Source organism: Somniosus microcephalus, chromosome 12, assembly GCF_052327205.1.
Source record: "Somniosus microcephalus isolate GS21.2 chromosome 12, FLI_Smic_1.0, whole genome shotgun sequence".
NCBI lineage: Eukaryota > Metazoa > Chordata > Chondrichthyes > Squaliformes > Somniosidae > Somniosus > Somniosus microcephalus.
Window position 1 is genome coordinate 131,047,408 of NC_140998.1, and position 24,343 is coordinate 131,071,750.

General features: G+C 46.6%; 1 protein-coding gene across 2 annotated transcripts in view; it reads left to right on the forward strand.

Annotated features, from left to right (window-relative positions):
* LOC147109531 (spectrin beta chain, non-erythrocytic 1-like) overlaps positions 1–24,343 on the forward strand; it is a 490,086-nt gene that overhangs the window by 81,405 nt on the left and 384,338 nt on the right. The window contains exon 1 of one of the 2 annotated variants that reach the window (XM_086003568.1): positions 12,371–12,469. The exons of the other annotated variant lie outside the window; for it this stretch is intronic. The gene's annotated coding sequence lies outside the window, so the exon portion shown is untranslated. Of the gene's footprint in view, positions 1–12,370; positions 12,470–24,343 lie in introns of those variants that run through there. 2 annotated transcript variants of the gene reach the window in all.

Below are 24,343 nucleotides of genomic sequence, written 5' to 3' on the forward strand. Positions count from 1 at the left end.
CCCCTCCCCCCTCCCCCTCCTCCCCTCCCCCTCCTCCCCTCCTCCCCTCCCCCCCTCCTCCCCCTCCCCCCCCTCCTCCCCCTCCCCTCCCCTCCCCTCCTCCCCTCCCCTCCTCTCCCCCCTCCCCCCTCCCCCCTCCCCCCCTCCTCCCCTCCCCCCCACCCCCCCTCCTCCCCTCCTCCCCTCCTCCCCTCCTCCTCCCCTCCTCCTCCCCTCCCCCTCCTCCCCTCCCCCTCCTCCCCTCCCCCTCCTCTCCTCCTCTCCCCCCCTCCCCCTCCTCCCTCCCCCTCCCCTCCTCCCTCTCCTCTCCTCCCCTCCCCCTCCCCCCCTCTCCCCTTTCCCCCCCTCCCCATTTCCCCCCCTTCCACCCAGTCGCGCTCTCTCTTTCTCCCCCCCCCCCCCCCCCCCCCAGTCGCTCTCTCTCTCTTCCAACAACATGCCCTCAAAAAAGCCTCGGCACTGCTGGGCACTCCAGCGTAATTGAATAAATAAAGGCATGGCAGGGCAGCTCGGTCCAGCGGAATGCACATCCTGTGACATGTGGGAACTCCAGGCCGCTTCCTGTGACCTGGACAACCCTGTGTGCAGGAGGTGTCATCAGCTGGAGGAGCTCGAGCTCCGGGTTTCGGAGCTTGAGCAGCAGCTGGTGTCATTGCGGTTCATCTGCGAGGCTGAGAGCTACATGGATAGCACGTTTCAGGAGGTGGTTACCCCGCAGCTAAGGAGTATGCAGGCAAAGAGGGAATGGGTGACTGCCAGACAGAAGAGGAGGACCAGGCAGGAAGTGCAGGAGTCCCCTGAGTGCTTGTTCTCTTCTGAGTACTGGTGAGGGCATTGGTTCCTCTGGGGAGTACAGCCAGAGCCAAGTCCACGACACTACAGGTGTCTCAGCAGTACAGGGGGAGAGGAGGAAGATGGGGAAAGCAATAGTAGTAAGGGATTCGATAGTTAGGGGAGCAGAGAGGCATTTCTGTGGCCGCAGACGTGACTCCAGGATAGTATGTTGCTTCCCTGGTGCCAGAGGTAAGGATGTCGCTGAGCGTTAGCAGAACATTGTGAGGGGGGAAGGGTGAACAGCCAGAGGTCGTGATCCATATTGGTACCAACGACATAGGTAGAAAGAGGGATGAGGGCTTGCAGGCAGATTTTAGGGAGCTAGGAAAGAGATTAAAAAGCAGGACCTCAAAGGTAGTAATCTCTAGTTTAATCTCTAGTTTACTCCCTGTGCCACGAGGTTTTGAGTACAGAAATAAGAGGATAGAGCAGAGGAATTTTTAAAATTTTTCATTCGTTTATGGGATGTGGGCGTTGCTGGCAAGGCCAGCATTTATTGCCCATCCGTAATTGCCCTTGAGAAGGTGGCGGTGAGCCGCCGCCTTGAACCGCTGCAGTCTGTGTGGTATGGAGGAGCAAATCTGCACAGAAATTACAGAGAAATGCAAGAACTATAGAGTAGTGATAATTGGGAACCTCAACTATCCTAATATAGACTGGGATCGTACTAGAGTAAGGACAGGGAGGGGGAAGAATTTCTGAAGGTGTTCAGGAGAACTTTCTTGATCAGTATGTTTCCGGCCTAACGAGGAAGGAGGCATTGCTGGATCTGGTTCTGGGGAATGAAGTAGATCAAGTGGAGCAAGTGTCAGTCGGTGAACATTTAGGGAACAGTGATCATAGTATCATAAGGGTTAGATTAGCAGTGTAAAAGGACAGGGAGCAATCCAGAATAAAAATACTTAATTGGAAGAAGGCAAATTTCAGTGGAATGTGAATGGATCTGGCCTGGGTAAATTGGAATCAACGAATGGCAGGCAAAACTGTAGTGGAACAATGGGCTGCCTTTAAAGAGGAAATAGTTTGGGGACAGTTGAGGTAGATTCTCACTAGGGGGAAGGGTAGGGCAACTAAAGTCAGAGCTCCCTGGATGACGAAAGAGATAGAGAGTAAGATGAAGCAGGAAAAGACCGCGTTGGACAGATGTCAGGTCGAGAATACATCTGCGAATCAGGCAAAATATATAAAGTTCAGAGGAGAAGTGAAAAAGAAAATAAGAGGGGAAAAGAGAGGGTATGAGAATAGAATGGCAGCCAACATAAAAGGTAATCCAAAAGCCTTCTATAGGCATATAAATAGTAAACGGGTAGTAAGAAGGCGGCGGGGGGGGGGTGGGGGCGGCGATTAGGGACCAAAAAGTAGACCTACGCATGGAGGCAGAGGTACTAAATGAGTACTTTGCATCTGTCTTCACCAAGGAAGATGATGCTGCCATAGTCATAGTAAAGGAGGAGGTAGAGGAGAGACTGGCTGGGATAAGAATTGATAAAGACGAGGTACTAGAAAGGCTGGCTGTACTTAAAGTAAATAAGTCACCAGGACCTTGGATGCTGAGGGAAGTGAAGGAAGAACTCGCGGAGGTACTGGCCATAATCTTCCAATCCTCCTTAGAAATGGGTGTGGTGCCAGAGGACTGGAGAATTGCAAATGTTACACACCCTTGTTCAAAAAAGGGTGTAAAGATAAATCCAGCAACTATAGGCCAGTCAGTTTAACCTCGGTAGTGGGGAAGCTTTTAGAAACAATAATCCGGGTCATAATTAACAGCCACTTGGACAAGTGTAGATTAACTAAGGAAAGCCAGCATGGATTTGTTAAAGGTAAATCGTGTTTAACTAACTTGATTTGAGTTTTTTGATGAGGGCAGTGCGGTTGAGGTGTACATGGACTTCCAAAAGGCGTTTGATAAGGTGCCACATAATAGGCTTGCCAGCAAAGTTGAAGCCGATGGAATAAAAGGGACAGTGGCAGCATGGATACGAAATTAGCTGAGTGACCAGAAACAGAGAGTAGCGGTGAATGGTTGTTTTTCGGACTGGAGGAAGTGGTGTTCCCCAGGGGCCGGTACTAGGACCACTGCTTTTCTTGATATATATTAATGACTTGGACTTGGGTGTACAGGGCACAATTTCAAAATTTGCAGGTGACACAAACTTGGAAGTATAGTGAACAGTGAGTAGGATGTGGTAGACTTGAAGAGGACAGGCTGGTGGAATGGGCGGACATGTGGCAGATGAAATTTAACGCAGAAAAGTGTGAAGTGATATATTTTGGTATAAAGAATGAGGAGAGGAAATATAAGCTAAAGGGTACAATCCTAAAGGGGGATGCATGAACATAGAGACCTGGGGGTATATGTGCACAAATCGTTGAAGGTGGCAGGGCAGGTTGAGAAAGCAGTTAAAAAACATATGGGATCTTGGGCTTCATGAATAGAGGTATTGAGTACAAATGCAAGGAAATTATGATGAACCTTTATAAAACACTGCTTCGGCCTCAACTGGAGAATTGTGTCCAATTCTGGGCACCGCATTTTAGGAAGGATGTGAAGGCCTCGGAGAGGGTGCAGAAAAGATTTACAAGAATGATTCCAGAGATGAGGGACTTCAGTTACATGGATAGACTGGAGAAGCTGGGGTTGTTCTCCTTAGAGCAGAGAAGGTTGTGAGGAGATTTGATAGAGGTGTTCAAAATCATGAGGGGTCTGGACAGAGTAGAGAGAGAAACTGTTCCCATTGGCAGAAGGGTCGAGAACCAGGGGACACAGATTTAAGGTGATTGGCAAAAGGACCAAAGGCGACAGAAGAAAAAACTTTTTTATGCAGCGAGTGGTTAGGATCTGGAATGCACTGTGTGAAAGGGCAGTGGAGGCGGGCTCAATCACAGCTTTCAAAAGGGAGTTGGATAAGTAACTGAAAGAAAAACATTTGTAGGGCTAGAGGGAAAGGGCGGGGGAGTGGGACTAGCTGAGGTGCTCTTGCAGAGAGCCGGCACGGGCTCGATGGACCGAATGGCCGCCTTCTGTGCTGTAACCATTCTGTGATTTCTATGATTCTGTTAACAAGCTCTTAATCATCTAAATTGCCTCCCCCACCGCTTGGTGTCAGGTCTGTTCAGTGATGACAGACCCAACATCTGGGAAACTGGCGTGGCAGTGGGTTGACAGCGGGTTGCCTACCCACTGAAAATAAAATATTTTCCCACCCGACTTGCCACCAAATGCGCCTGCTGGCCCCGAAAAATTCCCTGCCCACAGTGTCTGTCTTTTATGTGGGTTTTCCTAACCTAGTACTCCTACGAAGTGCTCCCCCAGTGGCTGCAGCATGGCTAATGGAAGGCTGCTGAGTTTCCATGCGGGAGACTTCAGATGGCCTTGCAGGATGTCCTTGAGCAGCTCTGGACCTAGAAGGTCTTGCTGTAGACTGCATCAGCTTGGCATGGGCGGCAGCAGTCTGGGCTGGATGGCTAACAGGCAGTGGCAAGGGCAATGACGGAGTGGCAGTGGTGGGAACAGGAATGCTGTCATCCTGAGAGGACAGCAGGTTCCTGCTGCACTGACCCACTGCCACTCCCCCGGGGTGGCGCCTCAGCATTCCTAACAATCTGTTGGAGCAGAGACTGCCGGCCTGCTGCGACACCCTGGAAGCCCCGGTCGCCGGTGGTAAACCCCAGCCATGATGGCAGCAGTCTGAGCTTCAGGTGGCTTCACGCTGAGACTGCATGACAGTGGTCTAGCTTGGGCGGTATCACGCTGAGACTGCATGACAGTGGTCTAGCTTGGGCGGTATCACGCTGAGACTGCATGACAGTGGTCTAGCTTGGGCGGTATCACGCTGAGACTGCATGACAGTGGTCTAGCTTGGGCGGTATCACGCTGAGACTGCATGACAGTGGTCTAGCTTGGGCGGTATCACGCTGAGACTGCATGACAGTGGTCTAGCTTGGGCGGTATCACGCTGAGACTGCATGACAGTGGTCTAGCTTGGGCGGTATCACGCTGAGACTGCATGACAGTGGTCTAGCTTGGGCGGTATCACGCTGAGACTGCATGACAGTGGTCTAGCTTGGGCGGTATCACACTGAGACTGCATGACAGTGGTCTAGCTTGGGCGGTATCACACTGAGACTGCATGACAGTGGTCTAGCTTGGGCGGTATCACGCTGAGACTGCATGACAGTGGTCTAGCTTGGGCGGTATCACGCTGAGACTGCATGACAGTGGTCTAGCTTGGGCGGTATCACGCTGAGACTGCATGACAGTGGTCTAGCTTGGGCGGTATCACACTGAGACTGCATGAGAACAGTCCAAGTTTTGATGGCACCAAGCAGAAACTGCATAAGAGCAGTCTGAGCTTCTGCTGCAGCACAAGGACGTTGGGTCACTTCCGCTGGTGCTGTAATGGAAGCTGCGACATCACCCATCTTGCGCTCCATCACATCTGGGTCACCACGGTCTCTCTGGGAGTGTACGATGATTTCCAGGCTGGAAATCTTCGGCTCCATGCTCTGCACAGAGCCCCGTGCAATGGTGGAGGCGGACTCCTTCACGCTCTTTGATATTGTCGAGGGGCTCTCTGGCAGCCTTGCCATTGCACCCATCATTTCCATCTGCATGCCCATCACCCTTCCGAAGGCCTCCCCATTGAGGTCCTCATCTGAGTCCTGTGCAGCAGAATTCATGCATGAACTCGCCCTCCGGGGAACTGGCCCCCGAGCTACCCTTTACCCCGGCCTTGCTGCCGCCCACTTGTGCCCGGTGACTCGCCCTGTGCAGATCCCACTTCTACACTAGCCTCTGAAGTTTGCGTATTGCCAGTTTCTGAGCGGGTGTCTGTGAGTGAGAGATGGAGTGATGCAGTGTCTTCTTCTCTTCTTCTCTCCCCCTCGCGCTCATCGGTGTCCTCTAGGACAGGCTGCTTGTTCCTTACTGCTTGCAGATAATCAACAAGAGTCAGGTTATGGTGAGCGGGGGAGGGAAGCCAGAAATGCATGCATGCAGCATGATTAGCTTGAAAGTGAGATAAGATTGTGGGCTGAGGGGGAAGTGGGATGTGAGAAGAAGGATTAGGAATGAACATACCGTTGTTGTCCCCAAGAAGTTCAACCTCGGTGGTGGCCAAAGCCTCTACCACATGGAACCCAATGATCTCCAGTACTCACTGCTTGAGCTGGCTTAGCTGTTGCATGTCCGCCTGGCCCCCGCCTGTCTGTTCCCGCTCACGGCAATTATGTGTGACCTTGGCCTGCAAGCGAAAGAGAAGTGTTGAGTGAGTTTAGTGCAATGTGTTTGGGTGATGTGCCTGCCATAGTTGAATAGCTATCATTGTGTGCAAGGTGTGAGACGTGGGTGTGAATGTTGATAGGTAGAGATTGTTGTTTTGTGAGCGCTGGGGTGTGATGCAATGAGCAGTGTGTGAAGCTTGTGCTGCAGATGGTGGTATGTGGCATTTGCTGAAGTCTTCACTTAACTTGACCACCTGTGTAAGCTTCTTCCTGCACTGGGTGTGGGTCCTGGAGAGAACAGTGCTGACCGTGACGTGGTCCGTAATCCCACGCCACGTGTGTGCTGTGAGGGCGTCCTGCCAGTTTGCGGGTATTGACCCACACGCCTCCTCTCCACCATGAATACCATTGCCTGCAGAGCTTCATCGGAGAACCTATAGGCTCTCTCCCTCCATCCAGGTTCCGCCATGACGATTTGTAACTGTCTGTTGCTTGCCCTTAAGCTTCTTTACTTTGCTGTTGGGGCAGTTGAAAACCCAACCACCCTGACAATGAGGTGCTGCAGCATTAATGCACCTCCCCTTTAAGTAGTAGGTAAAGCCTGTGCCAATCGCAACTGTGAATTAGACTGGCCCTGATATTGGTCCAGCTGTTGAGTGTACTCCTTTGAGCAACTCCTAAACAAATAAACTGTAACTTAAAAATACATTAAATGAAACTTAATAAATTAAAATTTGGTTGCCGGTGGTGATGATGCACTCCAGTCCCTGCGGTGCCCACCGGTCGCGGAAGGCCTTGAGCGTGCCGGCGGACACCACGTGCTCCATCTCCAGGGCCACCTGGGCGCGAACGTGGCCGCGGCAAAGAGGCAGGCAGTCAGGCCGAATGACTCCCTCGACTGCCCGCTGCCTGGACCAGTTGATGGCCACTTTGGCCAGGCCCAGGAGCAGTCCTACGAGGAGGTCCCCCGATCTGCCCGTTCAGCTGTTGAGTGTGCAGCGAGCGGTCGAGGGGGTCGTTCGACCCGACTGCCTGCCTCTTTTCCGTGGCCACATTCGTGCCCGGGTGGCCCTGGAGATGGAGCAAGCGGTATCTGCTGGCACGCTCGAGGCCTTCCGCGACCGGTGGGCACCGCAGGGACTGGAGTGCATCATCACCACCGGCAACCAAATTTGGAGATGTAGCACCAGCAATATATATAAACTATATATAAGGTGACAACAGACCACAGGGAAATTGATGATGAACTAATATATAATGGGTTAAATTCAGGGTTTTCTTGGTAGGTGCCTCATTATAGATGTTTTGACTTTTGGTTTCTTCATGAGAAGGATTTTGGGATTCATGCAGGGTTTAAAAAAAAGCTGCAGGCATGTATTGCAGACATGTATTAGAGCCAGACAGTGCGATTTGAGGAATGTAACAGCTGATACGATGAGGACCAATTGTGTCATGCCAGGATGGATCCCTCTCCTTTTGAGAATAGTAGGAAATGTTCCTTTAAAGCTATGCCCCAAAGGTGTGGGGGTGGGGGGAGGAGAGATAGGTGGTTTTATTGACCAGCCTATTAGCGAATCACGGATGAAGGAGGAAGTCAGCATCACAGCCCTCCCTTGGCTGAGAAAATAGAGGAAAGGGACACATGGGCAATCAGGTTTTTAACAAGAGACTGTGTAGAAATTCATTTTGGGCGATATTGCATTGGTTGCCTGTTATTCGCCCCACTTGATACTCAGTTGTGTTGAAAGAAGTCAGGTTTTACAGTTAGAAAGAAAGGAATGCCAAAAACAAGTAAGTCAGCCCATGAAGGAGACAGGATACATAGGGGTAGATTTTTAACACCCGTTCTAGAAACCACCCGATTTTCATGTTGATTGGAATCAGTAGAAATTAAAATCGCGGAGTTTCTATAATATACGGCCAACCTGTAACAACATAGAAACATAGAAGATAGGAGCAGGAGTAGACCATTCGGCCACTCGAGCCTGCTCTGCCATTCAATGAGATCATGGATGATCATCCAAACTCAGTACCCTGTCCCTGCCTTCTCCCCATATCCCTTGATCCCTTCAGCCTTAAGACATATATCCAACTCCTTCTTGAATATATTTAATGAATTGGCCTCCACTGCCTTCTGTGATAGAGAATTCCACAGGTTCACCACTCTCTGGGTGAAGAAATTCCTCCTCATCTCAGTCCTAAATGGCTTACCCCTTATCTTTAGACTGTGACACCTGGTTCTGGACTCCCCGGCCATCGGGAACATCCTTCCTGCATCTAGTCTGTCTAGTCCTGTTAGAATTTTACAAGTTTCAATGAGATCCCCTCTCATTCTTCTAAACTCCAGCGAGTATAAGCCCAATCTCTCCACATACATCATTCCTGCCATCCCAGGTATCAGTCTGGTGAATCTTCGCTGCACTCCCTCCATGGCAAGAACATCCTTCCTCAGATAAGGCGACCAAAACTGCACACAATACTCAAGGTGTGGTCTCACCAAGGCCCTGTACAACTGCAGCAAGACATCCTTGTTCCTGTACTTGAACCCTCTCGCTACGAAGGCCAACATACCATTTGCCGCCTTATCCGCCTGCTGCACCTGTATGCTTACCTTCAGCGACTGGTGCACAAGGACACCCAGGTCTCGTTGCACTTCCCCTTCTCCCAATGTATTGCCGTTCAGATAATAATCTGCCTTCCTGTTTTAGCCACCAAAGTGGATAACCTCACATTTATCCACATTATACTGCATCTGCCATGCATCTGCCCAATCACCCAACCTGTCCAAATCAAACAGCTTTATGCCCAGGTGGCAACTTGAAAATCTACCTCATAGCTGCTTATTTTTCCCTTTTTTCGAGGAGGGAAGTGGGATTGAGTTAATTAAGTAGAATTTGCCTTGACTGTTACTCAGTATGTTCATTTGCGGTCTGAAGTAAAACAGATTAATGATTCGTATCTGACCGTGTCTCACCAAGTGTTTCAGTCTGCCTTTGAAAAGATTAGAAAAGCACTTGCACAGATAGGTGGGTTAGCAAGTTGTGAGGAGGACACAAGAGGCTGGATTTTCATTGGGCCGTGGAGTCGGGATTGGAGGCGTGTTGGGGTTTAAAATCCCAAAATCGGGGGTCCCGACCCCATCCCACCTCCATGCCAGTTTCAAAGGAGGCGGGTACCCGCCCCGCACTGGGACCCACCTCCACGAGGCGGGAAGGGGATTAGTGCCAATTAACTGCCTATTAACAGGTAGTTAACAGGCAGTTTTTAGCCTAATCCCTATTTTCATTGTTGAAATGTGGGATTCCCGACGGCTCCAAACCACGCCAAGTTAGCGAGGCGGGCCGTTGGTATGAAGGGCTTGGAGGGGTCGAGATGTCCGGTGTTCAGGTGAGTGATGGGTGCATGAGTGCAGAGGTAAGCGTGTTTGGTCTGTGTAAAATGTTTAAAGAAGTTCTACTAACCTTTACTTACCTTTACAGCCTTCCTTCCTTCAGGTCTCGGGAGTCCCTCATCTCACTGGCACAGAAAGCAGAATGGCCGCCAGCTGTCAAAATCTGCAGCCTCTGCTTGCTGTTCCGGGGAGATCTCTAAATCATCCTGAGAGGAAGGAATTAACCTGGAGTACAGATTGTCAGTGTTTGACAGCTTCAAACAGGTGTGAAAAGGTCTTGACAGATGAAATTTCAATCTGTGACGTCACCTGTTGCCGGGTGGCCCTTAATTGGCCTGCTGAGCCCGCTGGGCAGACTCAACAAGGTCAATGAAGTGAAAAACGCGTGGGTTGGCTCGAACTCGATGGAGGCGGGACTACAACCCCAAAAGTTGTAGTCCCGCCTCCTACCCGACTCTTCAATGAAAATCCAGCCCAAAGAGTCTGCAAAGGGATATAGATAGGTTAAATGAGCAGGCCAATTAGAGAAGAAGTCACTGACAGATCACGTCAACATCAGACGTGCTATCTGTCAAGACTTCTTGAAAGAAGAAATGACAGCGTTTGACAGCTCTGTGAAGCTGTCAAACACTGACATTCTCTTTAGTTTGATGAGTCTTTGAGGTGAGGACTCATCAAACATTGCAAATTTGTAAATTTCAGATGTCTGATGGATTGGAGGGTCTATCAGCCATTACCTGAAATTGACAAGGAGGATGTCCGCTCTCCCCATCCAGCACGGCTAAAGACTATGGAAGGAAAACAAGGTAAGTGAACACTTTTTTAAACTTATCACTCACCTTGCATACTTACCACTCCACACTTGCACCCATCACTCACCTCTACACCTTACTTCCAGGTGCCTCCGACCACCGCAGACCTCCTCCACGTGTCCTCCAACCCGGCGGGGTTCTCCGAGGTTGGGAAGCCTTCACCTATGAAGGTAAAATCCTTTTTTCTGCCTCCAGGAGACGGGACCCGAAGCCGCACATCTTCCTGCCTCCTGGCAAATGGGCACGGAGGTGGGATGGGGGCGGGTTTGCCATCCGCCCCCAATTTCTCCAATTTTACCAGCTGGCCCGCCTCCTCGGGGCTTGGAAAATCCAGCTCATAAGATTCTGAGGGGGATTGACAGGGTGGATGCTGAGAGGATGTTTCCTCTACTGAGAACTAAGGGGCATAGTTTCAGAATAAGGGGTCACCGATTTAAGACGGAGATGAGGAGGAATTTCTTCTCTCAGAAGGTCGTGAATCTTTGGAATTCTCTACCCCAGAGAGCTGTGGAGGCGGAGTCATTGAATATATTCAAAGCGGAGATAGACAGATATTTGAACTACAGGGGAGTCGAGGGGTATGGGGAGAGAGCGGGAAAGTGGTGTTGAGGCCAAGATTGGATCGGCAGTGATCTTATTGAATGGCGGAGCAGGCTCGAGGGGCCAATTGGCCGACTCCTGCTCCTGTTTCTTATGTCCTTATGAGGGCACATGCAAAAATCATGATATCCAAGGGGGTCTATTGTTAAACGTCCAGGTTACGCAATTGTATAATTCGATACTGAGCAATATGGGCATACTTAGGAATGTAACACGCTCAAACTGCTTAGAGGAATGATCAGCACCACTGTACCCTGGTGAATATCCCAAAACTTGTAACAGGACGTAAAAATCCCAAGTAAAACTTTTTTGATGAAAGTATACCAATTGCACCAGAGTTATAATTTTGGCTTTTTGCCAGTTATTTAAAAATGCAAATTTCTGACAACATATATAGTCCGATAAATGTGGCCGTTCAGATATTATGTTTACAGCATTGTGCATTGTATTTTTTTAAATAAAAATATCTACATTTCATATCTTTTGTATTTTTTTTTTACTTCTGTGAGAGTGAAGTAGGGTACTGCGCAAGGTTGGATGGATTATCGGGTACCTGTTGTGTGAAAGGAATGGTGTGGCCGGGCAATGTGGAGCAACAGTTAGGGACGAGCTGTGGCATTATTAGTGCGAGCTGTGTGAAGGGTCTGATTACTTCATGCTATAGCCTTTCTCCCATGATGCTTCTGTAAATATTATTGAGACAGTTTGTGTGAGGCCATGCATATGTTAAATGTGGTGAGTGAAGTAGGTGAGTCTTAAGTGTAGCAGGCTTGGGAGGGACAGGTAACTTTGGACCTATGGTTCCCAATGCTCTCCACCACTGGGGTTTCTTCGCCTCATGTCTGGATCTATTGTAGACTAATTGATAGAGATTGAATGCTATAATTAGTCAACAATTCCATTAGCATTGTGTCATGTGACTCCCAAGATGGTAGAAGATGAACAAGATGGACATTGGTCTTTTTTCAGCTAGCAATTCCTATGTTCCTAAAAACTTTCCAATAGATGTGCCCTATATTAAAGATTAAAGGAACTCAGGAATTCTTATAGCCACTTGTAGAGTACTCCTGCATTTGAATAGAAGATCCAATTTGATTAAATATTATAAAAATTATTTAAAAATCCAAGATTATTAAATATCATTTAATTCACAAATATGATGAAGTTTAAAGAAAATTTGTCTTGAAATGTCTACATTTATTGGCAATACAGTGCAAACTTTAGATCAGTCAATGTGAAGCTGGTTGCTTAATGTGTATTTTTGTACTGGCACTGAGTTGTGTTTCAATCCCTCACAGGCGTGGGATTGAATTGGTCTCAGTATTGCACTTGCTGCTTAAGCTCCATACCAGAAATTAGAGCAGCTTTGCTGACTGATGATAACTACAGTACTTCATGCCAGCCCTCGTAACATTTACCAACAGCTGTTTGAGGCAATGGCTGACTGATCACTCGCAGCCAACACCCAGCCCCTCCTCCCAGTGATATTAATGTGAATGTTACTTTGTGTAGTCATTCCAGCAACCACACACACAAGGACACAGGCAGAGGATTGTACAGCCACTGGGAATACTTGGAAGGAGCTTGCTACAATTTTCAGCTGTTAAATGTATGTATTTAGAACAAATTGCTGCTTTAATAATTAGAACGTTGTGTGCTTTTTCTTGTGTCAAATAAATTGTTTAACTCTACTTTTGAATGCACTTATAAATACTACACATAGTGAAGTAAGGTTCTGTAACATTAAACAATGTGACTGAGCAGAATTTAAAAGCAGTAATTTGGATTAGGGCAAATATAGATTTGAGTCTTAAACAATGTAATTCTTTACTTTTTATTTCAGTTACTTTCTCTGCCACCTTTTAGTTTCTGCCATATCACAACAATTTATTGACAGAGAGTAGGCAAGCATACTATTCTAGCTCTTCGCTATTGTCAGTTTTGCAACTGGCTACCAGAGTATATGTGACAACGATGTAAGTCGACTCACAGTTCTGTGTTCTTTTTGACCTCAACGGGAGCATTTTGTTTCTGCTTGTGGCCCCTGCCAGATGGTCTGGTTAAGCTCGTTGCCATATTCTAGCATAACATATTGATATGCCCACATGTTGTGCTTGGGGAAAGTATTTTCATGTCTAACTTTCTGTTCAAGTTTTGGATAGTTGGAATGAAGTTAACCATAGCATGTGGCATCATCACAGCCAGCACTGATTTTCTGGATTTTACCAACCTGTGAAGCCTTTAAGCAAAATTTGTGTGGAATATAATAATTGAAAGGCTGGCTTAAGTTAATGGTACAGGGGTAGAGTATCCGCTCTGGGCGCAGTTGGCGATCCGGTTGTAAATTGAGCTCAAAATTGCGCTAGTTTTGAGAAGTTTCTTTTCCCCCCCAAGTTTCTGTTTATACTCATTTGCATATCACCGAATGGAAAATCTGCCATGAACCAGCACAATCGGGCAACGTTTTAAAGCGTAATTTAATAAAATATTCCTTGATATAAAGAAAGAAAAGAAAAACTTGCATTTATATAGCGCCTTTCATGACCACCAGACGCCTCAAAGCGCTTTACAGTCAATGAAGTGATTTTGAAGTGGAGTCACTGTTGTAATGATATATCGAGTGGTAACTTGGTGCAATTTGATTAACACAACTGTAAATGGGTTTATCACAAAAAATAAGCATTTTTATTCAGTGCCAATCCACCACCTGTAAGTAACTTGATTTTAAATGACAGAAAATGACTTTTAAGAAACATACAAAACCATTTGCTACTTATATTGGGGTACAGTAGTCAGTTTCTTAGTAAATTTTAAAAAATTACATTCAAAAGCTTTTAAAACGTTAGTGTTCTTGCACCCAAACGAACCAGCTTAATTTTTCGAGTCTCCTCGAAGGCCTGAAAACGAGCGCAATTAGCGTAAACTCCCAAAGGTGATTAATTCATCCTGGGGGCTGGCTTCCAGAGCGATGTTTTTAAAACTAGCGCAAAGGATCACGGAAACTCAATTTGCGATGAATGTAATTTGCGCTTAAAGTTCCGCGATCTTACGCGCTGGTTCCGCCAATTTCAGGCGAATTGCGCTGAAAAAGACAGCACAGCCGAGGTGAAACTCGATTTTTAAGAAAGGAGGAAGAGAAAAAAACGGGAAACTATAGGCCAGTTAGCCTGACATCAGTAGTAGGCAAAATGCTAGAATCTATTATTAGGGACGTGGTAACAGGGCACTTAGAAAATCATAGTATGATTAGGCAGAATCAACATGGTTTTATGAATGGGAAATCGTGTTTGACAAATTTGTTCGAGTTTTTTGAAGATATAACTAGTAGGATGGATAAGGGGGAACCAGTGGATGCAGTGTATTTTGATTTTAAAAAGCATTCGATAAGGTGTCACGCGAGGTTATTACACAAATTTAGGACTCATGGTATTGGAGGTAATTTATTAGCATAGATTGAGGATTGATTAATGGACAGAAAACAGAGAGTAGGGATAAATGGGACTTTTTCAGGTTGGCAGGCTGTAAACTAGGGGAGGTACCACAAGGATCAGTGCTTGGGCCTCAGCTATTTACAATTTATATTAATGACTTAGATGAAGGGACTGAGTGTAACGTATCCAAGTTTGCTGCTGATACAAAGTTAGGTGGGAAAGTAAGCTGTGAGGAGGACGCAAAGAGGCTGTAGAGAGATATAGACAGGTTGACTGAGTGGGCAAGAACATGGCAAATGGAATACAATGTGGGGAAGTGTGAAGTTATCCACTTTGGTAGGAAAAACAAAAAAGCAGAATTTTTTTGAACGGTGAGAGACTCGGAAATGTTTGCATTCAGAGGGACCCGGGTGTCCTTGTACACGAATCACAGAAAGTTAACATGCAGGTACAGCAAGCAATTAGGAAAGCAAATGGTATGTTAGCTTTTGTTACAAAGGGATTCAAGTATAAGAGTAAAGAAGTCTTACTACAATTATACAGGGCATTGGTGAGGCCACGCCTGGAGTACTGTGTACAGTTCTGGTCTCCTTACCTAAGGGAATACATACTTGTCTTAGAGGGAGTGCAACAAAGGTTCACTGGACTAGTTCCTGGGGTGAGGGGATTGCCCTATGAGGAGAGATTGAGTAGACTAGGCCTATATTCCCTAGAGTTTAGAAAAATGAGGTGTGATATAATTGAAACATATAAAATTCTTAAGGGGCTTGACAGGGTTAATGCTGAGGAAATGTTTCCCCTGGTTGGGGAATCTAGAACAAGGGGTCACAGTCTCCGAATAAGGGGTAGGCCATTTTGGACTGAGATGAGGAGAAATTTCTTCACACACAGTTGTGAATCTTTGGAATTCTCTACCCCACAGAGCTGTGGATGCTCAGTCGTTGAGTATATTCAAGACAGAGGTCGATAATTTTTTGGGAATGAAGGGATATGGGGATAGTGCGGGAAGGTGGAGTTGAGGTAGAAGATCAACCATGATCTTGTTGAATGGTTGGAGCAGGCTCGAAGGGCAAAATGGCTTACTCCAGCTCCTATTTCTTATGTTCTTATGAAACTCTACCCCATAGACTCCAAATTTCCTGGGAGGGAGTGATCCCAGCATAATCACTGGAATCATGGCCTGTAAATTTTTGGTGCTGCAGTATTCTGCAGATTTAATTACTGAGTTGGATGTGCATTATAATGTTTTAAAATGTTAAATTGTGCTGAAATTTTTTTTTGTAACAGAATATTTTTTTAGTTGTTTTGTGGATGACGCTTCTACCCAGAATCAAATACTTAATAAGCTAACTGATCTGTACAACTGATAGGAAAATGTGCAGGTTTAATCTAAGTGGGTTTTGCCAAACCTCCTTCTGACATGATTACTGCAATTGAATTCCACTGTTTCTGTGTCTAGTCTTGAAATAGATCTAGTATCTTCATACTTAATTGGGTGTAAGTGGTTAGTTGCTGCAGAAGAGACTGTAACTAATTTTATGATTCAGATCAATTACCATCAAATTACTTGATGTTTGACACAGCAACAAGGTTGAATATTATTCAGCTACAAGCTGGCAAAGATTTTGTTTTTGCCCAATTTAGCTATTTTGACAATTGTTTTTTATTTTGTGGGTTTTGAAAAGACTTGCTGTTGAAATACTCTATTCAAGCTCAACAGCTGTAACACGTGAGCCTTATGAATGAAATTTTGTGAAATGTTAGATGGCGTCCACGTTATCTGATGGCACTAATAAAGATAGAAATGAAACTATGAAAATTACGGTAATCTGTACATTGTGGTGAGGGCTTAGCAACATCTCACAATACCCAACTGTTGATGAAGTGATGACAAAAATGCTTGTTCAATTTGTTTATTACCCTGTCCAAAACAAAGGAGGGAGATGGTTATCTTTGGTACCTCTAGTGTGATTCGATGAGGCATATATGGAGATATCATCATGATCTAAGGACACTGGTTTAGTTTGATGAAATTATATTTTTGTTTAAATTTTGTCTTCATGTATAGTAGATGGTCAAAATGTATCTGAAACTCCAGGATCAACATTATAAGATAACAATTGTCATCAAAATATATACTCTGTGATGTGTACTCACAGTTTCTGCTATTCATTTCTTTTGAAATACTGGAAAAATGTAAGAAGTGAACATAATTTTGAAACCTTTTGATAGCCAAAACTGAATAGGCAGGGTATGTATGTAGTGTATGATAGGTCTAATTTCTGAAATAGTCAATTGTAATTATCTCTGATAATCTTACATTAAAATGTATTATTAACTGTTATCGAGCATCTGAATGTGCAGTGCTGAGAATTGAAACTTGACTAGACATAAAAGACTAATTTTGTACCCATTTGCCGTATTAGTTTCTGATAATGTTATTTAGACAGCAGGTATTCTTCACTGTCCGTTACATAATTGACAGTAAAAGCAATACATAGCCCTGTGTATTCCAGAAAGTATTTTGTTCAGACCAATATATTGGTTTGCATTGATAAAGATTATTTTTTAAATGTAGATGAGTTTTCATTGTAGTAAGAAAATGGTATAATATGGTATGGCTTTTCTCAAACACGCTTACACATGGTCATGTTTTGTTTGCAATTACTGAATGATTTCAACCTCCGTTGTTTGTTTGGTAGGATGCCTGTTTAACCTGCATCAGCTTTCAGTCCCCTAACAGGCCTAATTCAAAATCCTTGGCATCATTTTCAAATCCCTGCATGGCTATGTCCTGTCCTCTCACCGCCACCTCTGTGACCATCTCTTGTCCTTCTGACTCTGGCCTCCATTGTTACACTTCCCTCTCCCTTCGTTCCTCCTTCAGTGACAGGGCCTTCAGTTGCCTCTGCCCCATACCTTAGAACTCTCTTCCCAAATCTCTCTGCAGTCTCTCTTCCTTCAAAACCCTCGTCAAAACCTACCTCTTTGACCATGCCTTTGGTCACCTCCCCTCAACTCTCCTGCTTGGTAACTGTTTCTTCAACTCTGAGAAGTGCCTTGGGATGTCTTACTACATTTAAAGATGTTATATAAATGCCAGTTTTTGTTGTTGAATTTTATTGCAGGTTGGGGCACTTTTTATTTGCTCCACATCAAGCATTATGTAATCAGTAACATTTTCTGATGTATACCCTTATTGGCATTCAATGATCTCTCTGTGTGGCATGCATATTTGAGATAACAGAGTCACAAGATAATTATGGATGAAGAAAGACATTCAGGCCACCTTAGCTCAAACACCCAGAAAGACCTTGTATTCCTCTCAATACAGCATCTAATTGTTTCTTCAATGACTTCAGAGTTTTGTTTTCACTACTAATCACAACTCCCTCTGACATACCATTTACTATTTTAGCAATGTAGTTCACATTCAATTTGCTCTGTCGATTGATCCTCTGAATTGCTTGAGCATGTTGAGTGTCGAGTCTGCTAATATTGCAGGGTCTGTTGCAGCTTCTTCCTTGGCTCTGTCAACACCATTCATGGAGTATGTGCCACCCAGTTGTGCTCATTAGTGCATCCCTGGTTCCAACTACAGTAGTATAAATATCTCCCAACTAATATTGAGAAAATCTTTAAGACCCCTACATGTGAAAGTAAACTCTCCTTCCTGAAAAGTTTACTATCCCAAATAATGTCTTCCAAACTACAAACACAAGCTTTTTAAACTCCAGGGGGGAGAAATTCGGTATCGCCCCATTTGGGGGCGCAATTATCGGCCGGGCTCAAAGTTTAGCGCCTGGCGCTAATTATCGCCTCCGACTACAAACTTGCCCTCTATCACCCCTGGTGGTGATTTGAGCACTAAATCAGGAGCTACGCACCTCTCTTAAGGCACAAACGCCGAGGAGCGAGGGGCTACCTCAGAGCACTGATGATGATGATCAGGTGATGCCAGTCAGCAATGGAACACAGACAGACTGGCGCCGGCCAGTTCTTAAAGGGGAGGGTTGATCTTGCTCTCCATCCACACCCTGCTCATTGCAGCCTGGAATCTCGGCCTGGAGAGACCTGTACATCAAATCTGCTGGAAAGAACAATGGAGAGGCCCAGGGAAAGAGCTCGGAGTGCAGTCCCATAGTCTCTTCTAAATCGATGCAAGGAAGGTCAAATCAAAATGAACCTGCAAAGTGCTACTCAGTACCCAAAACTCCTTCACGCAGTGTTGAATCTCTCCAGAAGTGTCTCTCTCTCTCTCTCTCTCTCTCAGAATGCGTGGTGCAAAAATGTCGCCGACAAAAAAAGCCAGGAAACGGCCGTCTTTAAATAGCGCTCCCCCAGTCCCTTCCCGATTGCAAAACGTCCCACTCTACCTGTCGTTGTTAGAGGCAGGGGGCGCCACTCAATATCCGGTTCGGGGCGTTGCACGCTTGACTGATGTCAGGATCTGTGGGCGCAGGAGATCGTGGCGGTAGTGTTTAGCGCTGCCGCAAAATGTCTGGTCAATTTCGCGAACGGCACAAACATCGCCGCGCCCAGGCACTAGTTGCTTTGCGCCCCTGGGTGCTAATCAACCAAATTCCCCCCCCCCCCCCCCCATGTCTCTGAGCAATCATTAAAACTAGTGATCCTACTATTTCTTTCTGACATAACACCAATGACCAGTAACAGTTTAGAGACGACTAACTTTAACCTTAAATTTGCTGACCATTTTCCAGTAATTGTTCTTGAGTAGGAAAGATTTCGTACCCATTCTATCAGTTCCTTACTTTCTCCCTTCATCAAAACAGCTACTCTACTTATTTATATCCTTAGCTCTAACTCCAAAAAAATGTATTACTGCCCTACTGCACATCTCACTATTAGCTTGGCTTACAGTGGAATCTACTGACTTACTTTCTGACTTTAATCTTTTGCAGCTGTTGTTCTTGCTTTTGGCATTCGTTCATTTCTAGACATTGAAGGGAGTGTTAGTTAATATTTTACTACAGTGACATTTATGCATTTAGGTTGCTGTTTTGTGCATTTGATGTTATTTCTTACTTTAGCTTCCTTCCTTTTGCATTTTTATAGTGAGAATTGGGTTACAACTTGTTTACATTTTTATTCTATGTAGCCTTTGGTTTAGAGGTTTTTTTTGAGCCTGCTTGATTCTCTCTGTAAATTTTTTGTGTATCTCACAAGCCTTAGTCCACATAGTTTATCAATAAAGCTGTCATTGGCCAAATAAAACAGTTGTTATTCCTTGGACTGCAGTTCTAAAAATCTTCGACATAACTGCTGTATTTTGCACATTTAGGTCCACAGAGAACAAAAGCTTTGCTAAGTAGGTAATGTCAATCTTTCATACAAGGGCACATCAGTTGGAAAATTACTGGTCAGCATTTTCCATCACGATCTAAATTTATATGAATATAAATAAATAAATTGGAACTAAATTTAGTCATGTTTCATTCTCAATTATTGTCTTATTGATTGCGGCATTATTTTTTTTCTCTAAATCTCCGGGAAGTTGTCCTGGAAGTACAGTACTTGGAAATTGCCAGATCAAAAGAAACCAGCCAAGGATGTGAAGGCCTTTGTGAGGGTGCAGAGGAGATTCACTAGAATGGTTCAAGGGATGAAAGACTTCAGTTACAGGGACAGACTGCAGAAGCTGGGGTTGTTCTCTGTTCTCCTTATAGCAGAGGAGGTTAAGGGGAGATTTGATCTAGAGGTTTTCAAAATTATGAGGGGTTTTGATAGAGTAATTAAGGAGAAACTATTTCCCATGGCAGAAGGAAATAAAACAGATTTAAGATAATTGGCAAAAGAACCAAAGGAGACATGAGGATTTTTTTTTACATAGCGGGTTGCTATGATCTGGAATGCATTACCTAAAAGGGTGGTGAAAGTAGATTCAATAATAACTTTCAAAGGGGAATTGGATAAATACTTGAAGGGGGAAAATTTGCAGGGCTTTGGGGAAAGAGCAGGAGAGTGGGACTAATTGGAGAGCCCTTTCAAAGAGCCGGCACAGGCATGATGGGGAGAGAGGCCTCCTTCTAGACTATCATTCGATCAAACCACAATTTTGGTGGACTAAATTATTTACAAATTGTATTGTGTTAAATCATAGATATGATGGTGAGCACCTGAGTCTCCGGTCCTAATACTTTTTGTAAAATTGACACTTTAGGTGCATTATGGACTGCTGGGAACTGGGTGTGTGCTCTTCATTCCTGAGAATGGCATGCTGTTGGCTGCATCTCTGGAGCTTCTGCCTGGTCTCTCCTCTTATGCGTCACTTGTGTGAGGCTCTGATTGGGTAGACTGGATGCCTGGCATATGCTGCTATCCTGAGAAAAGGCAGCCTTGTGCCGCTCGGCTCCAGCTGGTGCCATTCCACTCACTCTTGGGCTGGGATTTTACTAACCTCGGTGGGGCCGTGGCGGGCGATGTTGGTGGCGGGTCCTGACCTCGCTGCTGGCTCCATCCCGCTGTCTAATGAATTTCCCTTGATTGGGCTTGTTAAGCCCGCCCAGCCGGTTGCCCGGCCAATTACGGGTCTGGTGACATAATTTGATGATGTGTCATCAGCCGGTTTCCTTAAAGGGACCATGGCCAAATTAATTTTGACATTTGTGCTGTCAGTGTTCTACAGCATTGAAGTGCTGCAGTCATGACAATGACTGAACAAAGGCACAGGACTGCACCCAGGCTCTCCTATGGAGGGAGTCACAGCACGCAAGGAGGTTCTCTTCCCTTCCCATGGGCGGAAGAGACCTCCCCATGAGACCAAAACAGCCTGGTTGCACATTGCAGAGGAGGGCACAAGCAGGCATGTTGTCAGGAGGACCTGGGTGCAGTAGATTACGAAACATTACTACAAAGCCAAACTTAACCTCATCCTACTGTGACTCTCATCACATCCCAATCACTCTGCCTTCCGTACCCTACTCCTGCACATCCTTACTCACACCAACTTTCCTTGGACCTCCACTCATCCCCCTCTATCTACATTATCACATCCCAATTTCACTAGCCACCCCTCACACTCACCCTCATCCTAGTGCAATCATACCAACTAACAATACACAAGGTTAGGCACTTGGGTGATTTATGTAATGTTCATTTAAAGTTTCTGTTAATGTGGTGTCAAACATTGAAACCTTTATTTTCAACACTTTGTATTCTTGGACAGATTTGTGTGCACCTTTGGAAGGGACTTAGTGAGTTGCAGTGAATGGTGAGACATAACGGTCCCCCCGCAATGGTGATGAGTGTGAAAGGAATGGCTTGGGCATTGTAGGGATGCTTTATGGTGTTGGTGTGGGGTGGTGCCAACCTGGTGCACCATCTGGCAGCCAGGGTGTACAGCAATGTGGCCAAGTGCTGATGCCCTCTGTCCTTTGCAGCATCGGGTGATTGTGGAAAAGGTTGGTGTTGGGGCTGCTGGTGTTGGGGCTGATCGTGGTGGGATTCTGAGGACCAAAGTGAGAGAGTATAAAGGGCACCCATGCTGATGGAATAGATGGCAGGTGAAGTAGAGATGACCAGCGATGTCAATGGTGAGAGAGGTAATGAGGTCAGACTGGATGGGGACTTGTGTAAAGACTTGCAGCATGGTGAATCTGTTGTGGAAATTCAGTGAGGAAGATCTTGTGGCTGAGGGAAGATATCTCTGTAAAATGGGAGCTTTTACTTTACATTTGAAGCTGTCAACTCAACAGCTGATTCAATGGCCACTGAACTCCCACCTCAGCTTGACGGACGTGGTCCACGACCAGTGTGGACCCCGTGGGCGAGCTGTCAAATGCAGAAGGGGAGCTGAAATTAATTCTTAAGTGGCTCTAAGCAAGCCACTAATTACCTGAATTGGGTCCCCCGCCGCTGCGTGTCGGGTCTGCTCAGCGCTGACAGACCTGACATTGGGAAAGGCGCGTGGCGGCTGGTCCCGACCCGCTGGGAAAAAAACCCACTTTCCCACCCGACCCGCCACCAATTGCACCCGCTGATCTCCTGCAAAATTCCAGCTTTAAATCTGTTTATCCACTGATTGGGGGATGGCTGGTCAAATGGCCGCTTTCAGACTCTGAAAGCCCCGAGAGACAGCTGCATGTATCCCGGCCCAGTGATCTGAAAGCCAGGGTTCTGTCTACCCTGTCCCCAGCTGTCTCCAGGGCTGCCTGCTCTGCAGTCTTTCTCTCTTCTGCTGCATTTCATCTGAAGACTGTCAGAAGGTCAGACTCTTAAGTTTTGGGCTCTTCTTTTCTTTCCTCTTTGAATTACCTGGTCCCTTCCTTGGGTCCCGGGCTACAGTAGAAGACTTTCTTTAAAATAGTCATGAAATCTTGTGAGACATTTGACGTCACTAATTTAGTCTGGCGGAAGGTTCAGCAATTATCGGCTGTTCTCCCAGCCTGATGTTGACAGTTTAAAACAAGTCCTGATCTTAAAGGCTGCACCTCAAGCTGTTTTAAAGGTTTAAATTCAAGTTGGGTTAAACAATTCTTCAAATATGTGCACTCCTTTTTAAAGAACACCTTGATTATAGGGAAGTGGATGGTGCAGTACATTAGGTATTGGCACATCACATGGTCTCAACTCCAACTCAGAATGATGGGGTGAAAGTCTCCTCTGGTTGTAGGTGTCCTTCATGAAACGAGTTGTGGCAGCCTCGATCCTGTGCCTCGTGGACATAGTGCAAACCTGTCTCTAAGTACCAAACTGGCAGTCTTACTCAGAAGACCACAGAGGCTGGTGTGGAAATGAGGAAAAGTGCAGAATGGATGCTGTTTCGAGGCTGGGGTTGAAACACATTGTTGGGGCAAAGTAGATGATGCCTACATTTCCATTGACCTGTACTATATCTGTTGATGCTTGGTGCCTGAAATGGCAAGTGGGGAGGGAAGGGGAAGGTGAAATGCTAATTATCATGTAATTAAGTGTATACAGCTAGGTTCACTGGCACTGTTGAGGCTGCCGCGGAACACGAATGGAGGCTGAACCGATCTGAGGAACACATGGCTTTTTATTACATTCTCTTGAGAGATGGCTGCCCCAGCTCTTCTCTCTGCTAAACCCGAAAACAGACTGAGGGCGACGCCCGCGCTTTTGTGTACACACTGAGGGCGACGCCCGCTCCTTTGTCATGCCTTAAAGGCAGCATGCTTCTTAAAGGCAAGGTGCCCGATTTATTGTCCACGGACGGAAAAGTGGATTGCGCCCGTTTAGGTGGCGATCCGACACACAGCTCCCCCCAGAATCCGCTTAGGAGGTGTGGACGAGATGGTGCGGCGGTCTGATGGGCCAGCCGGAGCGGCTCTTGTAGGACGCCGGTGGACGTGGAATGGCCGGGCGTGGAGCAGCCGGGTGTACTGGCTTGAGGGCAGGTCGGCCGCGTGGCAGTGGACGAGCTACTGGGACCTGCTCACCGGGCTCAGAGTGTGCTGGCTTGAGTCGGTCAACCGACACTTTTTCAGTCCTGTCGCCCACTTGCAGGGCGAAAAATTTGTCCCCAGCCTGTAGCACTTTATAGGGCCTGTCGTACGGGGGTTGAAGGGGTCCGCGGTGGGCGTCGTGCCGGACGAAAACGAACCGTGCCTGGTGCAGGCTTAGCGGGACGTGTGAGGTGGATTCGCCGTGCCGGGCAATGGGCACCAGGGCGAACTGTAGCGCCGGTGAAGCGAAGTCGTGGCGTTGCTGGTCGGCTGACCAGGGTGTCGTGGCGGTGGGCAGGAACTCGCCGGGTACGCGCAGCAGCTGGCCGTATACGAGCTCTGCTGCCGATGCGTGGAGGTCTTCTTTAACCGCGGAGCGCAGGCCGAGGAGGACCCACGGGAGTCGGTCGGTCCAGGCGCCGTCCTGGAGGCTGGCTCGAAGAGATGCCTGCAAGGATCTGTGGAACCGCTCACACAGTCCGTTGGCTTGGGGGTGGTACGCTGTGGTGCGGTGAATGGTCACCCCGAGATTGCGTGCGATGGCGGTCCAGAGTTCAGAGGTAAATTGCGGACCTCTGTCCGACGTCATGTCGGAGGGGACGCCGAACCGTGCGACCCAGGTGCTGA